Source organism: Typopeltis vanoorti, chromosome 23 (assembly GCF_054136105.1).
Source record: "Typopeltis vanoorti isolate ZY-2024b chromosome 23, IOZ_Tvanoo_1.0, whole genome shotgun sequence".
In the NCBI taxonomy this organism is placed as follows: Eukaryota; Metazoa; Arthropoda; class Arachnida; order Uropygi; family Thelyphonidae; genus Typopeltis; species Typopeltis vanoorti.
Genome location: NC_143571.1, coordinates 76,201,960 through 76,221,748, shown reverse-complemented (window position 1 = coordinate 76,221,748; position 19,789 = coordinate 76,201,960).

Genomic DNA, 19,789 nt, shown 5'->3' with positions numbered 1-19,789 from the left:
CTCCCCATCTTAGTCAAATAGCTATTTTCTCCCATCAAACTCATTCAATGCATCCACATAATCAAACCTCCTCTTCCTACACTTTTAGTACACGATTTACGCTGCTCTCAGTCATCTTTAACATGCATTTGTTTTGTACATTAAAAATAATCGAATCCCCAAACATGATTTTCTTAAGTGTCCTCGCTTTAATCACGTATTCTATCTCCTTCCTCTCTTGTCTATTCATCTTTTCTAATTGCATTTTTACTTTCAATTCCCACAAATCCTTTATTCATTACTGAACCTCACACGGCAATCTCTTCAATTCGCTTCACATCGTTCACTGATTCCACACCTCTTTCTTCATTCACCCTGATTCATTCTTTGTCCTTTTCGCTGAAATTTCTTCTCATGTTCTCATATTTTCTATAATATTACATTTCCCACATATATACATAACATCATTAATCTAATAGCTCGTTTTTTAAAACCGCATTCATTTAACATAGTATTTGAATACTATAATCTTGAGTATTGGTGGAAGAAAAAACAGAAGAGTTTTTTCACTCGGTTTATGAGCTGAACTTTGTCCTTGTCTACTAAAATGTTTTGTCCAACCTAATGTCTTCCCGGTTATCCTGCTACCATATAAGACATTTTCTCGAACAAACTAGTTGCTTTCCTTGTTACTTGAAATAAACACTTAGTTTGTTGTAAACTCTTAGTTTTCACTTAGTTGTAAACTCTTAGTTTTCACTTAGTTGTAAACACTTAGTTCGAAATAAACCAAAAACTAAACGATTGGTTTAGTTTGATTTATTTGGATTTACGATCGAAGCAACTCAGGCTATGAGGCCGGTGCATTATATCCGTTAATTGCGTGTGTTATGTTCTAGTGGCGGCTGCTTTCCAGGATGAAAAACTGCCATTTCATTATGAAATTTGCTAACTCACCTTCACTTGAAAAGTCCTTAGAGAATTCAAACCCATGTCTTTCCAACCAAAGGATATCGCTGGAACCGACTGAGCTATGGAAAATAAAATGATTTTGCAAGCAAAAGAATTCTAACCATGGGTAGGTGATTAGAATTCTTGATCTACATTAAGCAAGCGACAGAATTCCAGTCACCTACCCATGCCCGCAGATTCACAGTAATGGGAAGGATGCGGATACAATTCTTCGCTGTGTAACGTTTCTAAGACAGGTCACACGTGAGCTACGCTGTACAGTTTGAGTCACGTGTACCTTCTCTTCGGCATGCTGTCGAACCGGAATTTCAACCTTAAACGAACATCATTTAGTGTGTGCTTATAATAATGTAAACACACACTAAATGATGTTCGTTTCAATATTGATATAACAATCTTATTAAGATATCTTAGCATATTCGCACCCGTTCGCCCATGTTACGTTAAAATACACATAGTCCCCTACTTTCGAAATTCGGACCCATATTCATGTTAGAAATTTCTGAATGGATAAATAAGTTGTTGAAATACTTACACAGTTCACTAGAACACTATATAAAGCTACATTATATTACAGAGATTATGGTACTGTTTATTTTCACCCATATTGATTACAATGACACATTTTGTATTTTTTTTAAGAACACATATGTGCAACTTATTTGCCAAGGTGATTAAAAGAATACGTAGCATTATTTATCTTCTGCAATTAACGTTTCATTCAAATAACTCTTGTTAGTTTGAAACAAACTCACTTAAAGACAAATGAGTAAGTCAAAGACCTTCGAAGTATTTGACCAGATTGCAACCAGGTATTGTACACGTGGCCAGATCTAAATATATCACCAATTTCTTCATGCTGTCAAATGAACGATAATCTTATCGGCAGACACCCTAAAAATTCAAATAATCATCAGAACATCTCATTATCAGAGCAACGGATTTCCTCCAAGCACACACTAAATGACGTTCGTTTCACGTCAAAAGTCATAAGTTTGATGGCGTCTTTAGTCTTAGTCATTCACGAACAATAAGGATGTGTTGACATTAACCAACGTTCCGATTGCAGGGGTCACCTTGTATATGTACGCGTGCAGTTTTCTGAAGTAAATAGGAAACTTAAAAATGAGCTTTTCAAGTATACGATAAGTAATCAAAACCACTTCAACATTGCTCAGAAAGTACTGAACATATTTTATTTATTTTTTAACAAAAAATGGCTATAAAACCTTTAATGTTTAATTTCTCAGGTTTATTCATATCTTCGCATGCTGTTTAACTCATAAAAACGTAGCAGACGAATAGAAAGAAAATGCTGGCAATGATCTTATTTATTGACCTAGTTGACCGAGTGGACAACAGTTCTTTAACTGGCAGTTTCAGATCTCGTTGTGGTGTGTGTGTTGGTGAATGCCTTTAGGTGGTAGGTAATCTCACCATAGACGATGAGAAACCACTGCTGTGCTTATTACAGGCCCAAAGTGGCTTGAAAAAGCGGGTTTCGTTTTTTTTTTTTGCATGTGAAATTATCATACAAAATATGGTACGAATCAATGAATAACTAACTTATGTAATTCGTACATATTTGTAAACAAATCTCATTATTAATTATCATTCTAGCAGTGAAAATGAATCATTTTCACTGCCAATATCATCATCTCAGACTGTGGGTTATTAAACGAGGTATTATTAACATTCTAGAGCACAGACAGTGGTGAGTCCTGATAAAAAGGTACTTATAATGACCAAATGTGGAAGTTTATATTTTTGAGCACTTCACTCACTTTAGGGATGTTTTTCGTTCTTAATTTTCTATCTCACACAGTACTGTTTCAGTAGTTGCTACTCATTCTTTTATCATTCATCCATTTGGCCACAATACGCTTAACATTCTACTGATCTGCAGAGGCCATTTAGGCAAGAATATTTGAATTCATGGCAATCACCTCAGTTCGTTCTAAAGAAATGGAGAGAACTATCAATTCCCAATTCCTGCATTAGCTTCAAGACACCCAGCTAATAAATGACTGCCAGGATGGATTCTGCCGCTGCCGATCAACAAGAGATCTACTCAAATATGTCATCTTTCTCTGGACAAATACCATGGAGAAGTTTAGTGAACATCAAGTAGTTGCACTTGATATCTTCAAGCTTTTGATCAGGTCTGGCACAAAGATCTATTAAGTAAGCTCCAATCATTTGGTCTCTCCCACGACTTCTACAATGTGATTACCAGCTTTCTGATGGAGACACGCATATGTGTGATGGTAAATGGTTCCTTATCCTCTCACTATTCAACTAACGGTGAGATTCCACTTCTGCGCATCAACTACCTGCTTCAGTTGACCACTATCACAATACACAGTTTCACGAATGACATCACATTGCACTCCTCTCTTTCATTTAATAAACCTTACACTATACAAATCCCTTCAACTTAGAAAACATCAGACTGCACTACCCTCAGTTCTGATCTCCAAGGCATCCCCCAATTGGGTTCAGATAACTTCGTCATATTTAACGCTAGCAAAACCCTGTTCTGCCTTATCTCCTGCAAGCAAGTAAGATGAGATTTCTCGAAAAATGTTTACGTAACATATTCTTAGATCCAATTTTCCCTTCCTCCTCCATATCGTCACAAAATCTGATCCTTGTGGACCATGAAACAGCGCATCGTATAATCAGGAAACAGTAGGACACGTTTTTCAGAATTCTCTTTTTTTGTTGCTGTTCGTCTCTATTTTTTTAATTATTATTAGTTATTTTTTATTATTTTTTTTATGAAAATAGCTAATGCCATCTAATTTTTACCAGTGATAAAACATTCGCAGCAAATTTTATGATTTGGTTGACATAAAGTTAGAAGAACGTATATTTTATTAATAAGGAAAGAAAATTATTAGATCCATTAGATGTGAAAAAAGGAAAAATTATAGTAATTTAGTTAGGCATGCTGAAAGAAGTCACTAACATGTAATTATAATATGTAAATTATTATTATTATTTTAGTTTATTTGCAGGTAGAACAGGTCGATCGTTCTGGATAGCGTGCTGAAATACCTAAGAAATGTACGTCTAAATTATGTATTTATATACAATTCAGAAAAAATAGGGCTGATTCGTTTTTGGAACTTCTATTTCCGCAATTTTAATTTAGAATATTTATAATTAGCGTAAGGAAAGCTAAGGCAGAAAAGGTTAGCAAAAAAATAAAAATTATATCAAAAACGAAGTCACATGCTCGATGTAATACCATCACTTTGCCATACAAAACAAAACGAAACGGTTTTTGTTTTGTTTTGACAAATCTAACCTCCCTGTTTTTCCCAAATTTCAAGCAATGAATATTTTAATACACTTTTTCCTCCCTTACTTTGGCTAACATTTGAGAACCTTTGCACCAAGTAGTCAAGAAGAACAAACACGAAATGCTGATAAACCAAACGATTATGTATTGCTAAAATATTGTTTGAATAACCTCTTGGCCTCCCTCTAGCGGTTTTTAGATGAGAGGAAAACAAACGATAAGATCTACCTGCTTGTACTGAATCGGAAATCTTGTGTGTGCAGCAGCAGAGCAGACGATTTTGAATAGTAGCGTCTCTCTAATTACAACAACACAACGTAATAAATATCAATAAGATAAGGAGGCAGTGAATTTATTTTTTCAAAGTAATATTCTTACTTTCATCTTGCATGAATTTTTGAATATTTTACAGCAATTGTGGGCTATTTGTGTGCTGCAAACCTGTTTGATATATTGTAATTAATATTTTCGTATTATATTAAAATTTATGTAGTGTAATATCAACAAAGGATGTTTATGTTATTATTTATTATTAATTTATTCCTTATTTATTATTTTTTGTTAAATATTGCTCTAAATTAAAATATGCACACCATTATACCTGTGAATATTTTAAAATAAAATTAAACAGAAACCTTTTCATTGGACATAGCTGACAGACTGTGTCTCTTAATGTTTTAAAGCAAGCTATTTTACTTCATTGGATGTGTCTAGCCTCTTGATCATGACCAAAGCGTGTTGAGTGAACACAAAATAGTGAAACGCGTACACAAAGATACGACTGAAAAAACAATTTCATATAATACGATAAACGGAACTATATGCAAAACTAAAACTAAGGTTAAGTATCTTGATCACTAGGACAGCATAAGAAATTCCCAAGAGAGGTCAATAACCATTCTTATAACATTCCTCCCGAATCTGTGTATTTGGGCATATCAAGTTCAGAGTCCATTGGTCTTGAAGAAACGCATCCTTCGGAATAGTGAGTTTATGGGACGAAAAATCCGAGTTTTCAGGAGGAAAAAACCCGTTTGCCGTGCCAAAGATCGACTAATTCGCGAACCGGTCGAAAAAAGGCTTAGAAATATTTCTTCTAGTCGATGACTAGATTCGAAACAGTCTTCCTTCGAGCGGCCAAGCGCCATGGTGTTCAAACGCCACATCCACTGAGCTTTAAAATGAGTTATTATGTAAATGTTGACTTTTTTTTTTAGTTTTTTAGTTTATTTTCAATAAACTAAACAAAAAATGCTTATTTTTGAGGCCTCATAATAATGTTGCACCTCGGGCCTGCAAAAGCATAAATGCGGTCCTGCACATCGGAGTACTTGGTTACTGATCAAAGCAACTCATCGGAGTACTTGGTTACTGAAGAATGCATTGACAAGTAGGTTATTGTTCCTCTTTATCAAGCCTTGATAAGACTACTGTGTGATCTGGTTACCAAGGTTTCTTGGTGATGAGAAAGCAGTGGAGAGGATCCACAGGTGAGTGACCAAGATGGTAGTGGGTCTATGGAATGAACCTTATGAGAACAGGTTGAATATTTGTGGGTTACAGAAATTGATTGACAGGCAGAAAAGGAGTTATATCATTGAGACATAAAAATTACTGAAGGGTTTTTACAAGATTAATGCAGAGGAAATTTTTCAGAACAGGTCTGCAGTTGGGAGAACTGTGGGCCATCCTTGGAAAGTGAGCAAGAGCATAGCAATAGTCTGAGAACTGTTTTTTTTTTTTTTTTTTTTTTTTTTGCTTGGAGTGTTGAATAAGTGGAATAGGGTGTCAATCAGTAATGGGTGCCATGACTGTGAATGAGTTCAAAGCAAAGTATGATAGATACTGCTCAAATGTTGGATTGTGCTTTGCACAATGTTTAGAGCCTTCCTCGATAATTCTTCGGACTTCGTGGAGTAGCCCATAATAATAGTAAAGCTGGATTCTACATTCTACAGTTTCTACATTCAGCTTTGAAATAATGTTGGATTGAATTTCCACTTATATAAATTTGCATTGCTGAACTAAATCCTTTTGGCTCTATTTCAATAAGTATTTCAATTTTTGCACCGACTGAGAGTTCGCTTATGAAAAATACACCTCTCCGACATTAGGTTCCTTAGTATTAAACGAATTTTTGCTCTCTTAAGGTTTCTGCCTGGTCTCAGAAGAGAACCAACCAATCCGAAACGGCTATCAGGCCAATGAAACCTTATCGAAATAGATCAATAGAAGGTGAATATATGGATGCTTGGGCAAGTGCCCATGTCTTCTAAGTGGTCAGTGCTATGGCAACTCATGAATGCTGGCTTGTGTATTCCTGAACTTTTTTTTCATAGTTTTTTCATAGAAACTTTCATAGTTTCTACATTCGGCTTTGAAATTATGTTGAATTTAATATCCACTTTACCTTATATAAATTTGAGTCACTAAAATGGAGCCTTTTGGCTCTTTATTTTAGTAAATACTGCTGGATTTTGCAAAAGCTTTTGATAGAATACTGCACGGAATTCTATTCAGTAAATTGCAGCACGTGGGAATGATTATAAAGTTGAAGTGGAGAAGAGGGTGGTTGATGGAGAGATATCAAAGTAATTTATTCAGGAGGAGAATGCCTGTGACTAGTGGCATTCCAGAGTGTTCTGTTCTTGGGCCACTAATATTTAATTATTTATATTTGTTCATATAAGAAGGGATCAGAAAATAAAGATAATGTGTAAAATTGGGTAAATGAATAATTAATGTGGTAATGTGAAAGATCATGCATTTTGGGGTTAAAAACTTATCAGCTGTATACCACATTGATGGAACTGTACTAGAGGAATTTTATAATGCTAGGGATTTGGAGATGTTAATGGATGGGGAGTGAACGTTTAGAGTGCATATCGCAAAAGTGGCTAGAGCAGCTCATTGGATTACTTGGTTACTGAATAATAATCTGAAGAGCAGAGACAAGCAGGTTATTATACCTCTTTATACAGTCTTCGTAAGACCCTATCTTGAGTACTCCATTCAGATCACTTAGTTACCTGGGTTTGTTGGAGATGATCTAGAGGCGAGTGATCAAGTTGGTATTCTTTGTTCTGAATGTCTGGCATCCTTAGTATCTTCTTGAGTCTGGCTGCCACTAATGAGATCTCAATAAATGATTGAACTAGTCTACACTAATAGATAGTGACCCTTCCCATAACACATAAGTAAAGTCCAAGAGGCGGTATGCTTTGCAATATTGGATACTAAAGCAATTAAGGTTCAACAGTAGCTTCAGTACACACAAGTAGCTTAGTTATGGAAGTATTTCATCTGCAAAATGTTTGCTTACAGTTGGGTAAAAGATTAAACAGAAATAATCGTTTCTTGTCAACTTTAATTTTGCTGTTCAAGCCTTGGCTTTTACAAGTTAAGGCAGTTAAAAAAAAGTATGTACGTGTATAGGGTTCCAGAAATGCCACTGAAATCTACTGGTCACAAAAAACTTTCACTCACACATAGTATGACTTTTTTTGTAAAAGATGTATGGATGATTGGAGGGAGAGAGATGTTTAATTTTAAACAGCCAAATTAAAATTACCTACAATATGCAAAACCTGGCATATCTATTTAATTTTGTCACTGGTCCATTTTGATCCCCTAACATGTTACAAGCTACTTCTCTTCCACTGCCTACTAAACAATTATCAGTGTTCCATGATAAAAAGAACTAATTCTTACCAAAAAACAAGTTTCAACATCCGTGGCCTAAATAGCAATATAAGCAATGTGCACCACCTATAGTCATCTAAACCAGAACTGTTATTCCTATCAAAACCCCAACTAGCAATCTCAACAGCCATTGTCCACCTCAACTTCCCAAACTATACTGTATCATACTAATGGTACTGGATTAAAAGAAATTGACAAGTTGTAGGGATTTGGAGGTAATGGTGGACAGAGATGTCAAGTTCAGAAAATATATTGCAAAAGTTGGAAAAATAGATCAAAGGATTCCTTGGATGTTACGCACAGTGACAAGTAAAGATATTGAGGCTATGATATGGCCACATGTTGAACTATGCACAGATTTGGTCGCTTGCATTTCTATGGACACCGGGGTGTTGTGGGGAAGATTCAAAGACAAGTTATGAGGCTGGTGATAGGTCTGTGGAATGCTTCTGCAAGGATAGATTAAAGGTTTGTGGGTTGCAGAGTTTAGTTGATAGGTGGAGAAGAGGGGGAATGACAAAGTTATTAGAGGGATTGTATAAGATTGATATAAGAGAAATTTTTAAATACATGAAGAGTAACAGTAGTGCAAGGGGTCACATCTGGAAGCTGTGTAAATGTAGTTAGTAAAGGTATGCAAACTAGGTCACTTGCTTGGAAACTGGTGAATAAGTGGAGTGAACTGCCAGGGGTAGTTATGTGTTTCAACAGTGAATAACAGTTAATGTGGATCTCCAATAATGAGTCTTTTGACACTCCATGGAGATATCTATAATAATAATAATAATAATAATAAGTCCTTGCATTAACGAAGACTGGACGAAGTGGCGAATGATGCTGAGGTTCATGCCCTTTTTTTTTTTTTTTTAAGATTGTTGTTGTTTGGATTTACGGCTAAACAACTAAGATTATGAATCCAATGTATTAATGTCTATAAACTGCGTATGCTCTGTCTGTCTGGAGGAAAATACTTCCCCTACCGTGTGAGACCGGTGGAAAAGCCCTTATAAAGTTGTGTGAGGCCTTTCCAAGCAAATGGCCATGTCAATATGTACTGCACTACGCAAGTCCTTTTCTTAAAGGATTTCCAAATTCGTTTATTTTGAAAAGGGTTTTCGAGATCCTTTTCTTTAAAAAAAAAAAAAAATTCCTCCAGTGTCATCGAGAGCTTCTTAGGGCCTGGATAATACCAGAGGAGACTTTTCTTTAATTTTTAACCACGCAACTAAATAAATATCGTAAAATATAGGTGTTGCGTTGCTTATGGCAAAGTTTCTACCTCCATAATGCTAGCCTGCCAGAAGAAAGATAGCTATAGGTTCGATTCTAGTTGCCGAGTAAAGAAATTTTTTTCTAGACATTTTTCAGACATTTCTGAATTAACTGATCTTTGGCACAGTCGTCTGATATGGGTATTTTCCTGCCAGAAACTCAGGAATTGAACACAGGTATATTATCTACTATTTTTCTCGCCTCCCCGATGCTTTCAAGAATGACTGGTAGACATGAGCACAACTATCGTTGATGGTCACGAGTGGAGACTGTTGTCCATCGATTTCCAAACGTTAGTTAGGGATGAAAAAGGTCTGTCCGCTCCCTTTAGGGAAAAAAACGGACATTAAAGAATTTATTTCATTTGTTTATAAAATGAAATAACCAAACTATGTTTGCTTCTCTTTTTTTCTTAATTAAAGATGAATCCTATGTCAAATATTTTAAAGTATTAAAAATGAAAAATTAGTAATAATCATCCTGTAATCTTTTGCTCTATCTTCTAATCCTTTTTCATTTCAATCATGAAAGTTTGTAAAGTGGTAAGCAGCCATTGAATGCATTCCTGCTGCGTGCCAAAAGGAAGGCGATACTGCAATTCGTAACTCGTAAAACTTAAGGATGAACACTATTTCTGAAGACTACACTGCAAATTCGGAGCAATCAGCTTGTGGCAATTTGTATAACTGATGATTTCGAGTAGAAAGCGGGTACATCTTCAATTTTCGAATCGCTCGTAAAGGGGTTACGTGGCTCAACAGGATAAAATGCAAAAGATTGCGCTAAGCGAATTGTATTCGAAATTCGCTCTTTTCGTGGGGGGGAATAAGTTGCAAACTTGGGATGTCTTGTAATGTCTCAAAGTCACAGTGGCGGCTCGTGGCTTGAAATCGTCGGGGTGCTGCAACGTCACGTAATATGTACTACTTTATTATTAACGTTGTGATCAGCGGCGGCTCGTGGCTTGAAATTGTGGGGGTGCTGCAACTTTCGAAATATACATACACACTGTAAACACAGTGTATACGTGTTTGGATAAAATATCAAAATTATGGTAAAAATTAAAAAAAAAAAATTAAACCTGAAAAAATATTGTTTATTATCGATAAAATTATACAGCTTGGTACAAAATTACTTAAAAATAAAATCCATTCCTTTAATTGTAATTTAAACGAATGGATTTACAATTTTTGGACATTACAATTAAATCCTTTAATTGTAATGTCCAAATATTTAAAGAGACGGAGTAAACACGATAAGCATTACGAACACTCTACTACTGGCGCAAACTGCATATAAACAACAGTGGAACTGCGCGACGGACAGTGTCGCATTACGCTAATAGCTCGCATCTCACTATGACGTGCATATGCTTGCGCGCGTAGCAATATGACACTGTGGTAAACACTGTGCTGCTAGCGTCCTTCTCCCTCCTAAGTGCTACAAGATGGATTTTTTATTATGTTTTATACAAAATAAGAGAATTGTATAAGATTGTTGATGATAAAATTAAATATTACAAGCAAATATAAATAAATTAATAAATATATTTATATATCGAGAAAAATTGGGGGTGCTGCAGTTCCGCAGGATCTATGTACGAGCCGCCCCTGCTCAAAGATATACCATCTAGATGATTTCACGTGGGGAAATTTTTATTGGAAAGCTTGAAAAAGGCAGCAGAATTACTGATATTCTAGAGAGTTTGGAATCTCACATAACTTCGTATCCAGGCTCTGGGCAGCGTTTCAAACCAATGGATTGTGTTCCAGACGTTTGCTAAGAGGTCGCCCATTCTGTACCACCGAGCATGAAAACAGATTTTTGATTATAACAGCAAAATGTATTCAATGCACCAAAGCAGGTTAGCTTGCAAGTTGGCTCCATTCAAGCACAGGTATGCAGATATCTCGACAAACTGTGGCAAGATATCTGCGCCGAATAGGCCTATACGCCCGAAAGTCCATAGTCTTAGTCTGTTTATCCACAGCTCATCGTAGAGCACATTTCAAGTGGTGTTGTACGCATAAAAAATGAACAAGACATCAATGGGTTAATGTACTCTTTACAGATGAGAGGTGTTTTAGTCATTCCTCCGATTCTAGACGACACTTGATATGCCGTGAAAATAATACTGCTAACCATCTCGAGAATGTTCCTTGAAAGGGATAGATGCGGCGGTCCTGGGGGGGGGGGGGGATGGTGTGGGGAAGCATTATGCTTAATGGACGCACCGAGCTACATGTGCTGGGAAAAGGGACTATGACTGGTGAACGATAGTGCAACGAAGTTATTCACTATCATATTCAATTATTCCATGGTGCTATAGACGAAGAATTCATTTTTATGGATGACAATGCCACACCACATCGTACACGAGCAGTGGAGATACTTCTGAACACCGAGGATATTAATCGAATAGAGTGGTCAACAATCTCGCCAGTTCTCACTCCCATAGAACACGTTTGGAACGCAATAAAGAAACGCATTGTGTTCGAAATTCCCCTCCAGAAAACAAACAAGGTCTTTTTCTTGTTCCGAAGGAGGAGGAAGAGTGGGACAGTTTGCCTCAAGAACTCCTGAATCACTTGGTGTTAAGCATGGTACGACGTTGCGAGAGCTGCATCGCAGTTCGGGTTGAACTAGTTTGCTGTAAGTCCTGTACATTATTTCCTTAACTACGTTCTTGGGAAATTTATAACTTTTGCCAAAAACGTATTGCAATTTAATTTGTAGGAAATTTATAACACATTTTATCTATAATATGATTTACTCGGAATAAATTTATGTCCACATTTGGCTGTAGTCATAAAATTGTTTTCATGTACAGGTGAAAAATGTAGTTTTTCCTTAGCTTGTTGAGATTCAGTATTAAAAAAATATTGAATAACTCTGGAGACTTCTGAAGAAAGTCCTAGAAAAATATTTCTCCAGTAGGTAATAAGAATCGAATAATAAAATCGCCCTTTCATAGAAGTTATCACTATGCTACGTGATTACGTAATCTCCTCTATAGAACGAGTTGACTAGAGAGGAGATTTATAATGAAATCAGTTTTATTAAACAACAAGAAATAATCTTATATTCGTCTAGGAAAAAACAGAAGGACATCCCAATTTATGTGCATATTTGATAATATATTTGTGTTTATTTTCCTTATGATATTGTAATAGAAATTACAATTTGGTGCAACGCATGGAAAATACAAGCGCATCTTTGAAAAAGTTTTAAAAAATCAGAGACATAGTTGCTTGTCGTCGATCAAAATTCATTTATAGCTTTCGAACACGTTCCTTCAATAATGTCCCACAAAGAAAATTGTGATTGAGGGATTCTAAATGAAATTATTTCTTTTCGAGTTTGTAACTCGAGTTGAGATGTGTAATATAGTTCAATATTGATTTTATTAAAGTGCAATGCCTTCAATTTGCAGCTTGTGCAAGTAAAAAGGGAAAAAAATGAAATGAAAAGAGATGGACTTACCTTATCATGGTCACATAGCGTTGGAAGAAAAAGATAAACAGAGTGTAACATCTTCACGAGTATAGTAAACAAGTAAAAAGATTAGTAAAAGAAATTGAGAAAAAATGCATGCAGTTAAAATCCGTTATCTACTCTCTTTCTTTCTTAAGAGAACATAAAGAATATTTTAGGAGAGAGAGAGAGAGAGAGAGAGAGACAGATGGTCAGATCATCAAACAGTTTCAGACAATTCTCTAAGAGAAACGAGAAAATTATTTTTTCCCTTTTTGAAATTCTTGAATATTTTTTAAATAAAATCTATCCTTCAGCAAGGTAACTAAACTTTCTGTAACTAAACTTAAACTACAAGACATCCTCTTAAATTACAGCAGTGTTTATTTACCAACGTGGGGGCAATTTGAATATTTTGAGGGCAATTAAAAATGACGTTGCATTCGTCACCTCATCACCGATATACTGAAAAAACTCACCATTGTTGTCGATAAATTGTCGATGTTGCAACCTTGACTTTCCAAGAAAAAAAGCTGACATCACTAGTACAGCCAACATAAATACAGTTATCAAGAAGAACTCTCAGAAAAGCAAAATGATGAGCCTATTAGAACTTAATTCAACATAAAAGAACAATGGCATGGCTTTCTGACCAGACAGAAGCAAAATACCGAAATTCAACTAGTTTTGAAAAAAAAAAAAAACTGTTACCCTTCTCGTCTTCATATTTAGTTGAATGTGGCTTTAGTGCTGTAAATGACTTGCTACTGAAAAAAGAAATCATCTGGATATCACAAACCATGGGGATTTGAGATTGAAAATGACTAAATTAGTACCTCAAATAAAACTCTTTGCAGAAGACATCAAGCTCAAGGATCGCATTAACTTGGATTTTATTTTCCCGAGTTCAGTTCGGTTTATGTTGTATAATATACAACGTGTAATATAAAATTTATATTCATTGAAGAAAGTCAAATTAAAAACAGTTTTACCTTTTTTATTTAAAGTACATATTTATATTATACTTTTAAAGAACTTGGCTGACTATTATGCTAGCGGGGAGGCATCAAACTCTTTGAGGCGTTGAGGTGGGGAATGATCCAAAAAACGTTGCGAAACACTGAATTACAGCAAAGCGAGAGCGGCTCTCTGAGGTGTTTAAGTTCAACTAAAGTAGCTCTATAGAACGAAAAAATCGATCAGAACTTTAAATCATATAATTATCCATCCTTCAGTTCTAAACCTGTCTTTAAGAGAAGCAAGTGACTCTTTGAAAACATAATGATGATGGTTAACCAATTTTGACATCGAAATTATCGATATTAGAGCTAGCTAGTTTTTTTTTAAATCAAATTTTAGAAAATAGCTTTATGGAATAATAGGGAGTGTCTTCAAGGCCAGTGGAATGTGTATTGCATGCACAGAGCGTGTGCAGTAGTTTCTAGCAATAAAATCATAAGATTACTTCGTACTATTATAACAAAAAATAAGAGATTTGCTCATAAGAGAGTCTAAGAAATCGTTGCTGCAGTACTACTTATAATGAGATGGATTGTTTGGAATTACAGCAGAAAGCAACTACGGGTATTAGAGGGCAGTGTATTATGTCAGTTAATGACTTGTGTTATTCTGGTTGGTTTGTCTGTTTTTTAATATGAAAACAGGAATTTCCGGGAAGAAAATCCTGCTACTTACGTATGAAACCAACTAACTCATCTTCATTTGGAGCGTCCTTATAAAGGTTCTTCGGTCCTAGATGGGATCGAACCCACTTCTTTCCGTTCAAAAGCTGTCGTTGTCATTGACCGAACTGCTTATATGACAAAATCATTATTAACTTGATTTGACAAAATCATTATTAACTTAGTTCACTCGGTATAACCGAAGCCTTTTGTTCGAGTTCTGTCCTTTATCCAGTCCCTTTCGACTAAAGGTGAGTTAGCCGGTGATAGAGGGTTTTTTCACCCGAAAACTCGGGTTTTTCGTCCCTCAGAACAGGTAAATCGGTCCCGTGAAAACACACACACCGATCTACAGTCATAAAATGCATACTTAATCCTTCATTAGGAAGGCTCAACCCCTCCTAAGGGACCGAGGAAGAAAGTGGGGACCCCCATACGAAATAAATAAATAAATAAAATCAAGAAAACAGATCTGGAAGAGTTGAAGATGCTTAGCATCACACGTCTCACACAGAATAATACAATCTTATATATAGTTCAAAGATTCGGCTCCAAGAGATGTTAAGCTCCATAATGCGGAGAACATTGACTTGTAGAAGTAAGGATGTTATGGTTCCTTTGTATAGGGCTTTGATCAGGCCACAAATGGATTACTGTGCACAGATCTGGTCACTTGGTTTTCAAAAAGATGAAATTGCGTTGGAAAACGTTCAGAGGCGATGGACTAAGGTGGTTTCTGGTCTCTGGAATGTAGAGTATGAAGACAGATTGACAAAATGCAATTTGCAGAAATTGGTGGATAGAAGGAGGAGGGGGGGATATGATTGAGACATATAAGCTGTTAAGAGGTTATTACCAGATTAATGTCGGGGAGATTTTGCACAGAATGGGTGAGGATAGCAGGAGAACAAGAGGTCATTCCTGGAAGCTGTATAAGGATGGTGTGAGCAAGGGTGTGAGGAGCAGGTTTTTTTCATGGAGAGTGGTGAGTGATTGGAATGCTTTGCCCGAGAGTGTGGTGTGCAGAGACAGTGAATATATTTAAGGCACAGTATGATAAACTGTGTGTATAACAGTGGACCTCCCACGATGAAGCTTTGACTCCATGGAGATTTTTATAATAATAATAATAATAATAATAATAATAATAATAATAATAATAATAATAATAATAATAATAATAATAATAATAATAATAACAGAAATAATGGCAATTTAAATGTTGCTTATCTTATTATAATTAGAAAGTTACCTTTGATAGCGTGATGAAATGCCTATCAAGAAACACATCAAGATCTGTTTATTTGGTGTGATAGTCAATAAGTATTGAATAATATTTCGAATGGATATTGAGAATTAACAAATTGTAATCTTTGTAAAACTGCGCTTTAAAATCGATTGGGAAGCTTATTATTATTATTATTTTTTTTGGTTATTTTAGGCGTAATATACACGTAAAATTGCCTATGGCCTAGGAGCGTGTTGGGTCTCCTTTGGTCGAGATAACAGCGAGACCGTCATGCATTGACTCTTCTACGCCACGGAAGGTGACCTGAGGTATTGTGGACCAACCAAACAGAATAACGTCACAGAGGTCAGAGACCGAGCGAGGAACTGTTCCTGCCGGCCGTGCTGCGTTCCTCATGATCCCACAAATGTTCGATGGAATTCAATCAGAAGAATTAGACGGCATTATGAAGACTTCAGATTCATCTTCAATATCTAGTCTGAAACAATCCCTAGAGGGTGTTCAATTGGGATGATAGGACAAGTGATGTCTGTGAGAACAATCCCCTTATCAGGATATCGCCACTACCCGGCTGTTTCTGAAGATTCATCGGAGGAAGATTCATGAATCAAGCTGATTGCGTTCTGGTGCGAATAATCAGCTGTTTCTGAAACAGAGACTAAGATCTCTGCTAATGTGGGGGAAACTCTCTATCATGTACACAGGATTTGATAGTTGGAGAATACAGGATTCGTAGAACATAATCTGTGTGTATCTCTCTCAACAAAAAGTTCAGCTTTTGCGGTGTTAAGATGACATTCATTCCCAGGTGCTAGATCACCCCTGATTATCAAAAATAATAATAATAATAAAATTTATTTCACATTTGACGTCCGTAGATGCCGTATGATCACTCCCGTCACTCGCCGAGTTTTGGGAGTAAAGGCTTCTGATATAAGAGGTGATAGGGTCACAAGTGCCCTTTCCGGAGAAAGTTAGTAGGACAATCATCAACATCCATGCCTATGGTGGGATTCGAACCTGGCTGGAAAGCGGATACGCTAACCACTCGGCCAACTAGGGCGTCCCCTGATTATCAGAAGCCTGAAATATCTTTTTTTTTTTTTTTTTTTTTTTTTTTTTTTTTAATCATGTTGGTTTCCGCATTATATCCCTTAGATAATCTTGATTGACTGATTTATTTTTAAAAAGTTATTTTCTTGTCAAAAATAAGATTAGATAAAATGGTTTTCGATAGGAATATAGCAGGATGAGAAGGTCAAAGGCAAAGTCGACTGCCAAAAATTCTTCTTTGCGATAACTACGAGCTGAGTTTTGCAACGATTATAATCATTAGGTTTTGTGTTTCCATTTTTATCAGTTTTCTTTTCTGTAATTCTTCATCTTTAGTGGTGATAGTTCCAATATTAAACTTCTCCCCTTTCCTAAATGTCTTGAGAAAGCATTATTAGTAATCTGTAGCCATCAATCTTTTTTTGTTGTTGTTGTTGAATTAATGTAATGGAACTCTCATCATTTCGTGCAGATCAGTTTCATAATCGCCTTGGTTCTTGGAGTTCTAAGAGTAATGGGGAAGGTTGTGGGGGTAGGGAAGAAACACCGGTGTACACGGCGAATAAGAGATGGAAGATTTAACGATTTTATTAAGAAGTAACTAGATTTAGCTGCTAGCGAACAGAAATGATCTTGCAACCTCTAAACTCCTCTCTGCGGTTTGCTGCAATGACGTCATACATGTCCTGTCGATATTACCATAGAAACAGCATCAATAAGTCGTTCATGTCCTAGTGCTCTATTTATAATCGGTTCGTCCTTGACCGACAACACTTCTTCCGATTTTACGTGCGTCAGAACTAAGAGAAAGGTAGCAGAAACGAAATAAGAAATTATTATCGAATACTTCTCTTAGGCATCAGAGACATTCAAATATAATTAATATCTGTCCATCCATAGTAACCCATCTCTCTATTACTTACTACAGTCTAAATTGCAACAACAGTTCATAAAAGCACTTTCTTCTATGATTATTACTTGTCAGGGCTTAAGAATACCAAAGTATCAGTTAAAAATAAATCTGTAATATCTTTCCACTTAAAGAGTTCTCATCATTTCGATGTACTCAAAAGAAACGAGAAAAGGCTAAGAGTAGCTTTTGAATATGCTCTGTTGATAAAGTAAAATGAACTGAATGTTTATCAATCACTCTGTCAGAATCATGGATAAAGCATGCCACTCTATTGATGGCTTGAATTTAGCATATCGTAAATGCATCATATGTTATTTATTTATTTTTGAGTACACGAAAACAGGATAATCAATTTCTTTAATGTCATTTTTTATGAAAATCTTAATGTTTAATTATGTAAATATGTGAAAAATCTTAGTGTTTAACATACATATACAGGTAATTATAATAATGCATACGGAAAAGCAGCCCGTCAGTTGTATATACCAGACTTACTAAATAAGCTTCCGTGCGGGATATTAAAGTAGATGCATGCCACTCGCCCCCCCCCCCCCCCAAAAAAAATAGTAGTCTAATTATATACTGTAATGGCACCTTTATCTTCACATAAACCAAACATTAAGATGTGAACAAAATAATAAATGCAGTGCTAATATATTATACTTACTATTGCTATAATTACGTATTTAAAAAAAAAAAAAAAAACGAATGTCTTCAGCATTATGCAATAAATGTATCAGAAAGGTAATAATTATAATACCTTAACTGTACATATCTCAGAACTCTGTACAAATGATGACAATAATTAATAATAGTATTAAGCATATAAAGTGTATATAATATAAATGAATATATTAGTAGTCTAATTATATACTGTAATAGCGCCTGAAATACCATAAAAGCCAAACATTGGCTTCGAAAGATGTGAACAAAATGATAAATGTACTGCTATGATTATAGTATATGTACTTCTATGCAAAATATACAATATATTATTATTATTATTATGTGTCCATGTGGTTAGCCTAGTGGCTTTGTGCTTCGCTACCATCTGCCTGGGAAAGGAGTGTTGTCCTGGGTTCGATTCCAGTCGCCGACGTGAGGAGCTTAAGGATCTTTCTTAGAGATAGCTAAGTTAGCTGTCTTGGGTACTTAGGTGCGTAGAGGTACTTATGAGGTACTCATAAGTACCTCTACGCACATTTGCGTGCATGTACAGTATATATTGTAAATATAATATATTAATAATAAGTTTGATTGATCGATAAAATTATTATTGTTAAAAATATTTATTCTTTAATTAAGAAAGGAAACATCTGTCGTAAGAATGCTTTGGGGTATTGTAGAGGTTACAAAAATTCTGTCGGTAGAGAATATTTCATTATAACAGTACGCCTTCAAATTCCTGGCAACCTTCCGTCTGTAGCTGTACGTTCCCTGCCCTGTCTGCATATATACTGGATAACAAACTCTGGGAAAAAAATTCTGCTACTATCGCATAAGTCTGGCTAACTCATTTTAAAGTGAAAAGTCCAGAAAGGGTCCTTGTGTCATCGATAGGATTCAAATTCAGGTTCTTCCACCTGAAGAACAAATGGTATCCCGTATCACGGTCTCGACATTCTTGAGACCGGGATAGGGAGGCTCGATGAAAGCAAATCTACTGGGGAATAGAAAAAACATCGCTCTTGCGGTCATTGATGGTAGGTGCAGGTTGTAAGTTCAAATCCTACTATATTGTACATGTTTCAGAAACCTTTAGCGACTTTCATCGCCTAATGTAACTCCTCCATCATATTTAGTCTAGACACAAATTTAGGAATTATTTAATACAAATGGTATTAATGCACTATAGATTTTTTAACATTTTGTGGATAGAAATGACATTAAAAAAAAAAGATATGGAAAACCTTGTTTCTTTCTGTCACTTCGAAAGAACAAATTTAAATATTAAAAAGGAGTACTGTTGGAAATAATGTTGGATTCAATATCCACTTAATTTGAATCATTAAAAAGGAGTATTTACAATAAAATAAGATAAAAGACTCCCGAACAGAATAAATAGGAGATACGTATTGGTCGTGAGCCTGGAAGTTTGAAACCGAAAACATAAAGAAGAGCATTCACTCTATAAAATATAATGGAAAACATTTTGAGGATTTAGCTGTAAATATTCCATCAAGAAT